Genomic DNA, 13517 nt, shown 5'->3' with positions numbered 1-13517 from the left:
CAGGAAATCGAGACCATCCTGGCTAATGCGGTGGAACCCCGTCTCTACTAAAAATACAAAAAATTAGCCGGGCATAGTGGCGGGCGTGTGTAGTCCCAGCTACTCGGTAGGCTGAGGCAGGAGAATATGGTGAACCCGGGAGGCGGAGCTTGCAGTGAGCCAAGATTGCGCCACTGCACTCCAGCCTAGGAGACAGCAAGACTGTGTCTCAAAAAAACAAACAAAAAAAACCCCGAAAACTTGGCTGGGTGCGGTGGCTCACACCTGTAATCCCAGCACTTTGGGAGGCCTAGGCGGGCAGATCACAAGGTCAGGGGATCAAGACCATCCTGGCTAACATGGTGAAATCCCGTCTTTACTAAAAATACAAAAAGCCAGGCGTGGTGGCCTACACCTGTAGTCCCAGCTACTCCGGAGGCTGAGGCAGGAGAATGGCGTAAACGCGGGAGGCGGAGCTTGCAGTGAGCCGAGATTGCGCCACTGCACTCCAGGCTGGGTGATAGAGCGAGCCTCTGTCTCAAAAAAAAAAAAAAAAAAAACCCACGAAAACTTACCAAGGACCCCTTTTCCTACAACATTATCCCCTGTGGAGATGCCACACTAACTGTCAGGGGGTTTTGCGCGACGACTCTTTGTGGCTACTTCCTGCTGAAAAGGGGCGTCGAATGGGAAACAGCAGCTAGGGCTCCTCCTGGGGTTGATCTAAGGGTCTTCGGAAGAATGGCTGGCCTGTCCATGTGTGGTTCAGTTTACAGCACCATTTGGAGTTTGATTGCTTCTAGGCGAGAGAAATAATTCGAGTTATAGTATTAACTATACGGGGTCCAAACAGTACAAGACATATAAGCAAGAGAGTGCTTAATAAAGGGGTTAACCAATTCCATAAAGAAGATTGGAATTTATTAAAGAGGGGTTGTAGCCACCGGGGGCTGAATCCAGCATTTTGCCTGAGCCTGTCAATAATTTTGATTTTTAAGTACCTGTAGATTTTCCTCTACTTTACTAGAGGTGTTAATCCCAAAGCAGCATGTTTCATTTAAAACTGCATTACTAAACCCAATAAAAAGTCCTAGCAGACTCAGCGATAGTAAAACTTTCATGCTTCCTTTTCGTCAACTATTATCCCTGCTATAAGGATAATAAGCAAAATATTACAGCAGTGGAAACTCTCTAATATTTCAGTTAGAAGGTGCTACCATGTATAACCCTATTGCAAATAGTAGAGTGAGGACAGCAATTCCCACAAGTGTGGTGTGGTAGGTAATTTCCATAACCCGTGCTAAAGCATTCACCCGTAGAAGAACGGTTCCGGTTAACTTCGGAACTTAAAATCGCCTTACTAATTAAGTACTGTCTTAATAGGAGCCAGAATAGATGGCTTAAAGGAATGTAGGAACTGAATGGTCATTTTCCTGTCAGTGGGACAATATTGAGATTAAAATTTGTCTACTGAAGACATTTTACTCCTGTTAAAAGCAGAAACTTCCTGTTCCCAGAAGAGGCCTACAGCCTGATTTCTACTAGGTGGCTTAGAAATACCATGTGTTCGCCAGAATGTAGAGAGAGAGATTTATTGAATTACTGCCTGCCGTGATTCACAATCTTTTCTAACATACCTGTTTCCCTGAACTGTAAAGACTCCTGCATGTTAGACACACACAGCGAGGGTAAGAGACCGAGGATAAAAGAGAAGGAAAGTTTGGCGACAGGGTAGCTGGAAGAGAGCCTTGAAATTAAAGGACAGATTTAAAGTTGAAATCCATTCCATACCCACCACTCTGATGGTTGAATTTCCTTTCTCGGCCCATGTACCAAAATGATACGGCTCTGATGAGTGGGGGAACACCAGGGTTCTTGCTCCTCATGCCTGTTTAGATAAGGTGACTTGGACACGTGTAGAGTGGTTTTAAGGAGCAAAAGATTTAATAGACAAGAAGTGAAGGGACAAGTGAAGGGAGAAGACAGAAAGAAGAAGCTCCCTGGTACAGAGACAGAGGGAGGGGGCTCTAAAGCCAAAAGAGGAGGTCCCCCCAGTGTACAGATCTTATAAAGCTTCTGTCAGATTTATCAGTAAGTTCCATATTTTGAGATGGAGTCTTGCTCTGTTGCCCTGGCTGGAGTGCAGTGGCACAATCTCAGCTCCCTGCAACCTCTGCCTCATTCTCCTGCCGCAACCTCCCCAGTAGCTGGGATTACAGGCATGCACCACCATGCCTGGCTAATTTTTGTGTTTTTAGTAGAGACAGGGCTTCACCATGTTGGCTAGCTGGTCTTGAACTCCTGACCTCAGGTGATCCACCTGCCTTGGCCTCCCAAAGTGCTGGGATTACAGGCATGAACCACCGCACCCGGCCAGTTCCATATTTTTTAATGAGATTATAAATAGTATTGGATTTTAGATTTCAATTTGAATAATTCATTGTTAGTATATAGCAATACAGTTGATTTTTGTATTTTTGCCTAATATATTATAACTGCTAAATTAATTTTAGTAGCTTTTATGTAGTTTGCTTAGGATTGTATATATAGGTGATCATGTCTGAATAAAGACAGTTTTATTCCTTCCTTTCCAGTCAGTATACCTTTTTTTCTTGCTCTATTGTTATGGCGAGTACTTCTAGTACATTGTTGAGTAGACATCTTTGTTTTGTTCTCAATGTTTGAGGTAAGTATTAAGATGTTATAGGTCTGCTGATCTGCTTTGTATTAGTATAGTATTGTCGTTTCTAGAATTTCATATAAATCTCATGTAATCATAAAGTATATTTTGTCAGCTTCTTTTTTCTTTATGTATATTTTGTTGCTGCTGTTGTGTCATACTTCTTTTGCTTAGTCTAATTCCCTGAGATTCATTCATGTTGTTGCATATATGAGTTCTTATTTTGTTTCTGAGTATGTATACAATATAGTATATAGACAATATATATGGCAGTTTGTTTATTTACCAGTTGAGCAACATTTCTTAGCTATTATGAATAGAGCTGTTGTGAACATTTGAATACAAACCTTAGTGTGGGCAGAAGGTTTCATTTTCTTGGACAAATACCTAGGAGGTGGAATTGCTGGATCATATGGTAAATGTATGTTTAACTTTATAAGGAACTGTGAAACTGTTTACCTGTCTGTTCCATTTTGTGTTCTCACCAGCAATATAGCCAAATTTCAGTTTTATAACCTCACCACCACTTGGTATTAATATTCTCCTATGTTTTAGCCATTCTGGTAGATATGTAGTGGTATCCCATTGTGATTTTGATTTGAAATTTCATTCAGCTTCTTTGGTGAAGTGTCCGTTCAAATCTTTTGCCTCTTTTTCCTTTCCTTTTTCTTTTCTCCTCCCCCTTCTGTTTTAAAAATCAGGTTGCTTTTATGTTACTGAATTCTTAGAAAAAACTGAGTTTTTAGGAAAAAAAACTCATTTTTTTAAGTGTTCTCGATATCCATCTTTTATTAGATATGGTTTGCAGATATTTTCTCCCAGGCTTTGGTGTACAATCCTAATTGATCAGCTGAGTCTCTGTAGTAATGCTCCATTTCTTGGTCATATGTATATTTTGAGGAATAACAAGTGTTTTAAAGCTCAGAATAACAGTTATGCTAACATATACTATAAACTGCATTCTTTAATCCATATATAGGGAAAGAAAAACCTAGATTGTTAATCTGGAACATTTACATTCTTAAACATAGTAAATTGTCTACTGTACTTAACTATGTTAAATACTTTTAAATGGCCTAGAGCTTCATCTTTTTATCTCTCTAATAAAAATGAATAAATAATTCCTTGTCTGTTTCATTATTTATTATTACAAACTAAAATGAAAAACTGTGAATATATTGGTCTGGTATAAACCTAATGAAAAGTTGCCAAAATAAAAAAAACACTTAATCTTGCCTATAAGCTTTTGCCATTGTTCCCTCTCTAACCTTCACTGAAAAACCCAATCTTTATGGCTTACCTCTATTAGTATAGAATATATTACTTTTGCATCAAGTATATATACATACTGTCTTGTCTTTTTGTTCTTTCTACGCGTAACAGTTCTACCAACTTGAATTAGTTTTTGAATGCTTGCTGTATAAGCTAATGAGAAAAAAAATCAGCTTTACAATGTGTTGTCACATTTAGCAATTATTGTAACACTATATTACCTAAGTATCTACCTGGACACTTTTTTTCTTTTTCTTTTTCTTTTTTTTCTTTTTGAAACGGAGTTTTGCTCTTGTTGCCCAGGCTGAAGTGCAATGGTGCAATCTTAGCTCATCGCAACCTCCACTTCCTGGGTTCAAGCAATTCTTCTGCCTCAGCCTCCCGAGTAGCTAATTAGCCACCACGCCCAGCTAATTTTGTATTTTTAGTAGAGACGGGGGTTTCTCCACGTTGGTCAGGCTGGTCTCGAACTCCCGACCTCAGGTGATCCACCCGCCTTGGCCTGCCAAAGTGCTGGGATTACAGGCGTGAGCTACCGTGCCTGGCCGAACACTTTTTTCTTACTCAGGGTGATACTCAACTCAATTTATTTATTTATTTAAAAATTTTTTTTTCTTTTTTTTTTTTGTGACGGAGTTTCACTCTTGTCACCCAGGCTGGAGTGCATCTCAGCACTGCAACCTCTACCTCTTGGGTTCAAGTAATTCTCCTGTCTCAGCCTCCCAAGTAGCTGGGATTGCAGGCACCACCACACCCAGCTAATTTTTGTATTTTTAGTAGAGACGAGGTTTCACCATGTTGGCCAGGCTGGTCTCAAACTCCTGACCTCAGGTGATCCACCCACCTCGGCCTCCCAAACTGCTAGGATTACAGGTGTGAGTGGCCGTGCCCAGCCTCTAAAAAACTTTTTTGAGAGAGAGTCTCTGTCGCCCAGGCTGGAGTGCAGTGGTGTGATCTTGGCTGACTGCAGCCTCCATCTCCCAGGTTCAAGTGATTCTTGCGCCTCAGCCTCCTGAGTAGCTGGGACCCCAAGTGTGTGCCACCACACCTGGCTAATTTTTGTATTTTTAGTAGAGGTGGGGTTTTGCCATGTTGGCTGGGCTGGTCTTGAACTCTGACCTCAAGTGATCCACTGGCTCAACCTCTCAAAGTGTTGAGATTACAGGCATGATCCACTGCTCCCGGCCTTACCTCAATTTATTTAACAGTCCCCTCACCCAAATATGGAGATGATAAACAATTCTTTTCTGTCTGAATTATTCTTTCTCTCATGCTGGAATTTTGGAACATTTTACAACTTACATTTAAGAAGGCTAGTTTAAAAAGAAACAGTGGAAATTTCCACCTTTTAAAAAAAACTTAATTTCTGGTCTATTAACTGCTTTGCAGGAAGAAAGAAATATGAAGAAGAACCGCAGACATTCTGGATGTCAGCCTGTGAAATTTTCCACTATTTCCCATAATAACATGCAGGCATGCTTATACTGCTGGATTCATTGCAACTGCAGTTGCACTCTGAGTGGAATTTGAAGCTACTCTTATCAGTGATAAAATGGCATGTAGTTTTTAATGAGCAGTGCATATATTTTCACATCTAAGGTATTGTATGTTTGTTTCATCTCTGCCTGAATAGTGTGGCCATAAACACTGAAATTGTAAAATTATTTTTAAAAACTTCTGATTCCAAAATTCCTGATTGTTTCAAATGGTTTTGATTGTTTTATTTCAGTAGATTTTGTATCTAAGAAGATATATAATCATCCTTTTAGTCACAGTGCTGCATACATAAAATTTCACAGGGTTTTATACATACAGAAGAATGATGAGAAAATTAAAGTTTCAAAAGGATTTGTATAGAGGAGAAAATTGAAACAAAGTTTTAAAAAGATTTTCATAGGTCAGTATTTTGGTTTGATTCAATAACTTTTTAATGATTTAACTTTTTTTTTTTTTTTTTTTTTTGAGACAGAGTCTTACTCTGTCACCCAGGCTGTAGGGCGGTGGCACGATCTTGGCTTATTGCAACCTCCGCCTCCCAGGTTCAAGCATTTCTTCTGCCTCAGCCTCCCAAGTAGCTGGGATTACAGGCTCCTGCCACCATGCCTGGCGAATTTTTGTATTTTTTTAGTGGAGACAAGGTTTCACCATGTTGGTCAGGCTGGTCTCGAACTCTTGACCTCAAGTGATCCACCTGCCTCGGTCTCTCAAAGTGCTGGGATTACAGGCGTGAGCCACTGTGCCTGGCCAACAATTTTAACTATTTTAGGTTCTTGTTAATCTTTTAAAATGTCAGTAGACTTTATATTAAAATTGATGCTGTGTTTTTGTTTGGCTCGTTGACATTTAAAGGCAAACATGGTGTTATTATCCAACTTTTCTAATGATGTAAGTCCAGGTTGCCTAGATCTGTAAACTGGCGTAGCAGTAAGGCGAAGAGTAGATTACAAATACATTGTAATTATCTACCCTGTTTCATCTTCCATCTCTTCCATGGCTAATGCCCAACAGTGGTATTAAGGAATAAAATTGAGGAATTTGGCTGGGTGCGGTGGCTCACGCCTATAATCCCAGTACTTTGGGAGACTGAGGGCAGGCAGATCACTTGAGGTACGGAGTTCAAGATCAGCCTGGCCAACGTGGTGAAGCCCTGTCTCTACTAAAAATACAAAAATTAACTGGGTTTGGTGGTGGACACTTGTAATCCCAGCTACTCGGGAGGCTGAGGCAGGAGAATCGCTTGAACTCAGGAGGCAGAGGCTGCATACAGTGAGCCGAGATTGTGCTACTGCACTCCAGCCTGGGCAACAGAGCGAGACTATCTCAAACAAACAAAAAGAAATTGGGGAATTCAAGATGTATAAATTAACCTTTAAACTGCACTTGCAGAGAGGAATTTAAGGGTTCAAAGTGATGAAACAGATGTATTATAGATATCTTTGTGTGTTTTTACACTTGCACATCACTTAGATTTTGGAAGTAAAGCCATATTAATGGAGAAGTGTATCTCTTCTGGACTGTCGGGCTAGATTTGAGCAAGAACAGTGTTGTGACATAACAGTGTTCTCCACCCCTTCCCTATGATCTGCCCCTTCCTTGTACAGTCTCATCCTTCCTCTTGACCTTTCCTGTATCTGTAACTTTTCTCTTGACCTCTTCATGCACTTCCTCTTCTCAGCTTTCCTTCAGTCTGCAACTGTCTTATCCCTTCCCTCAGCCTAAATTTCCATCTGGCTTGTAACCTTTTTACCGCTGTCAACTTTACATCCTTCAGGTCCCTCACTTTTTCTGGTTTCTCACTGTTAACCAAGGCTTTTCTTTACCTTTGGAAGCTTCTTTCCTGCGTGTGTTCTTTGCTCCTGTCAGATTGATTTTTGTTTAGTCCTTGACCCCTCAAACATGTACATCCTTACACCCTCCAAAATCCTTTAACTTTCATTTCTTCTTCCATACTTTAATTTATTCTGCAAAGATTTATTGAGTGCTAGCCATGTGTTGGCTATTCTCTAGATATTAGGAATATACCATGACCAGAATGGTTACGGAAAAAAAATAAAACTTTGTAGGGGGGACTTGTGTGTGTGTGTGTGTTGTGTGTGTGTGTGTGTGTGTGTGTGTGTTGGAGGGTTTACATTTTTAGATATCATGGTAAGTTTTGCTAAGTAAGTGATAATTAAACAAGGACACCAGGAAGTAAGTAAGCCCTGAGAATATTGGGTTGGGGTAAGGTTGGGATGGGGAGCTTTCTGTATAGAGAGAACTACCAGTGGAAGGGCCCTTTGTTAGGAGCATTCTTAGTGAATTTGAAGAACAGCAAGGTGACCAGTGTTTCGCAGCACAGTGTTTGGAGGACAGTGAACAAAGAGGTAAGTAGCAAGAGAAATCTGAGAGGTAACAGTGAGGCCTTGCAGACAGTTGTAAGGACTTCAGCTTAAAAAAAATACGTTTAAAAAAATAGCATAATAGCATATAAATGCATAGTTTCCATTATTTTCCTTTTGAGATGGGATCTCATTATATTGCCCAGGCCCAGGCTGGTCTAGAACTGCTGGGCTCCCACCTCAGCCTCATGGGTATCTTGGCCTACAGGTGAGTGTTAACATGTGCAGCTAATTAAAAAAATTTTTTTTCTTGTAGAGACAGGTCTTGTTTTGTTGCCTAGTCTAGTCTTGAACTCCTGACCTGAAGCAATATTCCCACCTCAGCTTCCCAAAGTATTGGGATTACAGGTGCGAGCTATTATACCTGGCTTTCTGCAGGTTTTTAATTGTACTTTTGGTTATTCCAAAAAGATCATTTGGCTGGGCACGGTGGCTCACACCTGTAATCCCAGCACTTTGGGAGGCTGAGGCGGGCGGATCACTTGAGGTCAGAAGTTTGAGACCAGCCTGGCCAACATGGTGAAACCCCGTCTGTACTAAAAAATACAAAAAATTAGTCACACGTGTTGGTGGGTGCCTGTAATCCCAGCTACTTGGGAGGCTGAGGCAGAGAATTGCTTGAATCTGGGAGACGGAGGTTGCAGTGAGCCAAGATTGTGCCATTGCATTCCAGCCTGGGCAACAGAGCAAGACTGTGTCTCAAAAAAAAAAAAAAAAAAAAAAAATTAACCGGGCGTGGTGGCAGGCACCTCTGTAATCCCAGCTACTCAGGAGGCTGAGGCAGGAGAATCGTTTGAATTTGGGAGGCGGAGGTTGCAGTGAGCCGAGAACATGCCACTGCATTCCAGTCTAGGTGACAGAGCCAGGTTCCGTCTCAAATTAAAGCATTTCTTTTTTATTTGGTTGTAAAGGTGATTAATTCATGTTCATGTGGAAAACATGGAAAATCCAGAAAAGTACAAAAAAAAAAAGGATTACTAGCAACCGCATCATCCATTATTAATAGATTTTGTATGTATATCTTTCCAGTCTTTTTTCTTTGTTCTTTTACACATACACAGTGCCTTATACAGTATATGGGTTTAGCAGAGATTAAATGAACTCTATCAGGGTCTTCATAAGACCCTCCAGCAGTCTTGTGAATAGTAGCCTGTAAGAGTGCAAGGGTAGAAGCAGGGAGAGCTAGGCCAAGTGCAGTGGCTCACACTTGTAACCCTAGCACTTTGAGAGATCGAGGAGGGTGGATTTCTTGAGCCCAGGAGTTTGAGACCAGCCTGAGCAACATAGATTCTATCTCTACAAAAAATTCAGAAATTAGCTGAGCATGGTGGCAGGTACCTGTGGTCCTAGCTTACTGAGGAGGCTGAGCTGGGAGGATTGCTTGAACCCAGGAGGTTGAGGCTGCCGTGAGCTGTGGCTATGCCACTGTACTCCAGCCTGGGCAACAGAGCAAGACCCTGTCTCCAAAAACAAAAACAAACGAAAAAACAAAACACAAAAAACCCAGGATAACCTATTAGAAGGCTGTTAGGGTAATCCATGTTGGTTTAGACTATGATTATGGCAAGAGAGGTGATAAGAAGTGATTAGATTGTATGTATCTTCTTTTGAAGGTAGAGCCAACAGGATTTTGTGATGGTTTCTGTGGGGTGGGGGGGAAGAGGGAAGAGAAGAATCAAGCATAATTCAAAAGTTTTTGGCTTGAGCAACTAGAATTGTTTGGCTTCATTTTCTTGTCAAACTACCCATCCAAGGCTCTTTTATTGTGTCCTTCCTGTCCATTTGAACTCGTGATTCTTTAAAAAAAAAAAAAAAAAAAAAAAAAAAAAGATTTATTTGCTCTACAGAGAAACCAAAGCATGAACTTGTGATTATTTCTTTCACTAGGCTTCTAGTTTGTGCTGTCCAACTTGGTACTTGGTACCCACCACAAGATGCTATACATATGTAACAAGTGTTTCACTAGCATTAGTCTCCCTAACTGGGTAGTGAGCATCCTTTTACTGGATCATGCTGAATTTGAGTCTTTTCAGGGACCTGTAACTTTCTGAGTACATTGTGGACATTCAGAAAATGTCTATTGATTGTATGTTTTTCAGGCTTAAGAATAAGATATGAAAAAACCTCAAAGCAACTGTCTGCCTTTACTTTAGATTACCGACATCTTTTGAGAATGAGGTGTTTGGGCCAGATGAGCTGGTTCACGCCTGTAACCCCAGCACTTCGGGAGGCTGAGGCAGGCAGATCACTTGAGCTTAGGAGTTCAAGAGCAGTCTGGGCAACGTGGTGAAACCCCATCTCTACCAAAAATACAAAAAATTGTCTGGGTGTGGTGGCGTGCACCTGTAGTCCCAGCTATCGGGTGGCTGAGGTGGGAGGATCGGTTGAACCTGGGAAATGGAAGTTGCAGTGAGCAGAGATCATGCCATTGCACTACAGCGTGGGTGACAGAGTGAGACGCCATCTCTCTCTCTTTTTTTTTTTTTTAATTTATAAAAAAAGGTGTTTGGATAGTTATTTTCCTTATATCCAGTGTAAGAATCATTACAAGGTCTGGCTGTGTTGCCCAGGGTTTTTTTTTTTTTCTTTTTAAATAATGAGCGTTATTATTATTCTTAGTTTTTGAGTCAGGGTCTTGCTTTCTTGCCAGACTTGAGTGCAGTAGTGCAGTGGCACAATCATGGCTCACTGCAGCCTCAAACTCCTGGGCTCAAGGAATTTTCCCACCTCAGCCTCCTAAGTAGCTAGGCTCACTTCTTCCATGCCTCGCTGCCCATACCCCTAGGGGGAGCATGCAGATGGGCAGGTCGTGGGGAGTGTTTTTGGGCTCTGACTCCACAGCAGCATCTAGGGTTGAGTGTTTACAGCTCCTGAAGCCCCAGTGGCCGTGTGTTACAGTGTGCTCTTTCAGTTTTGCGGTCTACAGGTGGCTTGTGCTAATCAGCTGAGTTACATTCTCTGCCTTCTTGCAAGGATAGAGGGCTCTCTGTATCCCAGGTTCTTGCCCTAGTGTGCTGGAAAGATCGGATCACACATGGGCTTGGAGAATGAGTGCAAGGTTTTTTTGCTTTTTTTTTTTTTTTTTTTGAGACCGAGTCTCACTCTGTTGCCAGGCTGGAGTGCAGTGGCGCAATCTCGGCTCACTGCAACCTCCCCCTCCCAGGTTCAAGTGACTCTCCTGCCTCAGCCTCCTGAGTAGCTGGGATTACAGGCATGCACCACCACATCCGGCTAATTTTTGTATTTTTAATAGAGATGGGGTTTCACCATGTTGGTAGTCTTAATCTCCTGACCTTGTGATCCGCCCATCTCGGCCTCCCAAGGTGCTGGGATTACAGGTATGAGCCACCGCGACCGGCCAAGTGCAAGGTTTTATTGAATGGTGGAAGTAGCTTTCAGCAGATGGATGGGGAGCCATAAGGGGTATGGAGTGGGAAGGTGATCTTCCCCTGGTGTTGGGCTGCCCAGCGGCCAGACTCTACTCTGACCACCCCCTACCAAATTCTGCATCAACTTAAATGTAGATGGCTGGCTGGCATCTGCTGGTGTCTGTCAGTGTGCTCTTCTGCTCCTCTGTTCCTCTCGATGTCCAGCCACTTGTGTGTGTGTCTGCTTAAGGTCCCAGGCTTATATGAGCACAGGATAGGGGGGCATGGCAGGCCAAAAGGCAACTTTTTGGGTGCGAAAACAGAAATGCCTGTTCTCACTTAGGTCCTTGAGCACAGGCCCGAGGGTGGAGCCCTCACCATGTACCCTACCCTTCTCTACCCAGCACTTACTTCCCTGCCCTTTTCCTGTATTAGGACTACAGGTGCGCACCTACATGCCCAGCTAATATGATAAAATTTTTTTGTAGAGATAGTGTCTTACTACATTGTCCACACCTCAAGTGATCCTCCTGCCTTGGCCTCCCAAAGTGTTGGAATTACTGGCACAAGCCCCCCCATCTGGCCAATGAATGTTAATGCTTACCTGGTATATGCAAAGCATCCTAGGAGATAGAAAGTTTTGTAAGAAAAGGTCCCTGCCCAAAAAAGAGCTTATTTTTTGGTGCAGACGATATATCCTATACACATTTTGTCTCCTTTAAAGGATAATATTGTGTTATCATTTACTGCAAAACAAATTGTTGTCATGCCTTTGTCATTCTAAAGCTTGTAGGGGCTCTTTGCCTCTTTATTAAGTGATGATTGATATCTGTGCTTTGAGTTCTTATTTATTTATTTTTGAAATAGAGATAAGTCTCACTTTGTTGTCCAGGTTGATCCCAAACTCCTGGTTTCAAGCCATCCTCCTGCCTGGGCCTCTCAAAATGCTGGGATTACAGGTATGAAGCCATTGTGCCTGGCCTCACTGTTTTTTGTTGTTTTTTTTTTTTGAGACAGTCTTGCTTTGTCACTCAGGCTGGAGTGCAGTGGCGCAATCTCGGCTCCCTGCGACCTCCGCCTCCTGGATTCAAGCAATTCTCCTGCCTCAGCCTCCTGAGCAGCTGGGATTACAGGTGTGCGCCACCATGCCTGGCTAATTTTTTTTTTGTATTTTTAGTAGAGGTGGGGTTTCACCATGTTGGTCAGGCTGGTCTCAAACTCCTGACCTTGTGATCCACCCACCTCGGCCTCCTAAAGTGCTGGGATTACAGGCTTGAGCCACCGCACCCGGCCTGTTTTGTTTTAAGCCAAGAAGTTCTTCATATTTATAGATGCTGTCTGGATTAGAGGATATGCTGTCTATCCATATACAACTGAGTTCTCTACATTTCCTTGGTCTGGAAGGGATTAAATCTTTTAGACAAGGAGAAGGAAAGTTGGTAAAAGTAGTGCTTTTCAGTTAAGTTCTTTACTTGTAGAGTTGTAAAGAACTTATCTGAGAAGTAAATTGAGTATAATTTACTTTTGCCTGTGGTAATCACTTCTGCCTCGTAATGGAGTATTTTTCTATAGAAAGGTTATAGAATGTAACTCAAACTCCTATTTTTATGATAATCTGGGGGGAAGTGTTGGGATTACAAGTGTGAGCCATTGCTCCTGGCCTATTTTATATTCTACTAGGAAAGAAAATGTAAAACTGCCAAATTAGCTAGTTCAACAAATGACCACTTATAAAAACCAAGGGTTTTACCTAGGGTTTTTTTTTTTTTTTTTTTTTGAGACAGAGTCTTGCTCTGTTGCCCAGACTGGAGTGCAGTTGGCACGATCTCAGCTCACTGGAACCTCTGCCTCCCAGGTTCAAATGATTCTCCTGCCTCAGCCTCCCGAGTAGCTGGGACTACAGGTCCTTGCCACCATGCCCGGCTAATTTTTTCTACTTTTAGTATAGATTGGGTTTCACTGTGTTAGCCAGGATGGTCTTGATCTCCTGACCTCATTGTGATCTGCCCACCTCGGCCTCCCAAAGTGCTAGGATTACAGGCATGAGCCACTGTGCCTGGCTGGTTTTTTTTTTTTTTTTTTGAGACAGAGCTTTGCTCTTTCTCCTAGGCTGGAGTGAGGTGGCTCAATCTTGGCTCACTGCAACCTCCACCTCCCGGGTTCAAGTGATTCTCCTGCCTCAGCCTCCTGAGTATCTGTGATTACAGGTGCCTGCTACCACGCCTGGCTAATTTTGTATTTTTAGTAGAGACGGGGTTTCACCATGTTGGCCAGGCTGGTCTCGAACTCCTGACCTCAGGTGTTCCACCCACCTTGGCCTCCCAAAGTGCTAGGATTACA

The 13517-nt window shown here is 42.3% G+C and overlaps 1 protein-coding gene across 6 annotated transcripts in view; it reads left to right on the top strand.

The window, feature by feature from the left end:
* The window catches only part of NCOA3 (nuclear receptor coactivator 3), a 152442-nt gene that overhangs the window by 19641 nt on the left and 119284 nt on the right, over positions 1-13517 (top strand). The gene's annotated exons all lie outside the window — the stretch shown is intronic.

This window comes from Hylobates moloch, unplaced genomic scaffold, assembly GCF_009828535.3.
Source record: "Hylobates moloch isolate HMO894 unplaced genomic scaffold, HMol_V3 SCAFFOLD_21, whole genome shotgun sequence".
Lineage (NCBI taxonomy): Eukaryota > Metazoa > Chordata > Mammalia > Primates > Hylobatidae > Hylobates > Hylobates moloch.
This window is presented reverse-complemented; position numbering and strand designations above follow the sequence as displayed.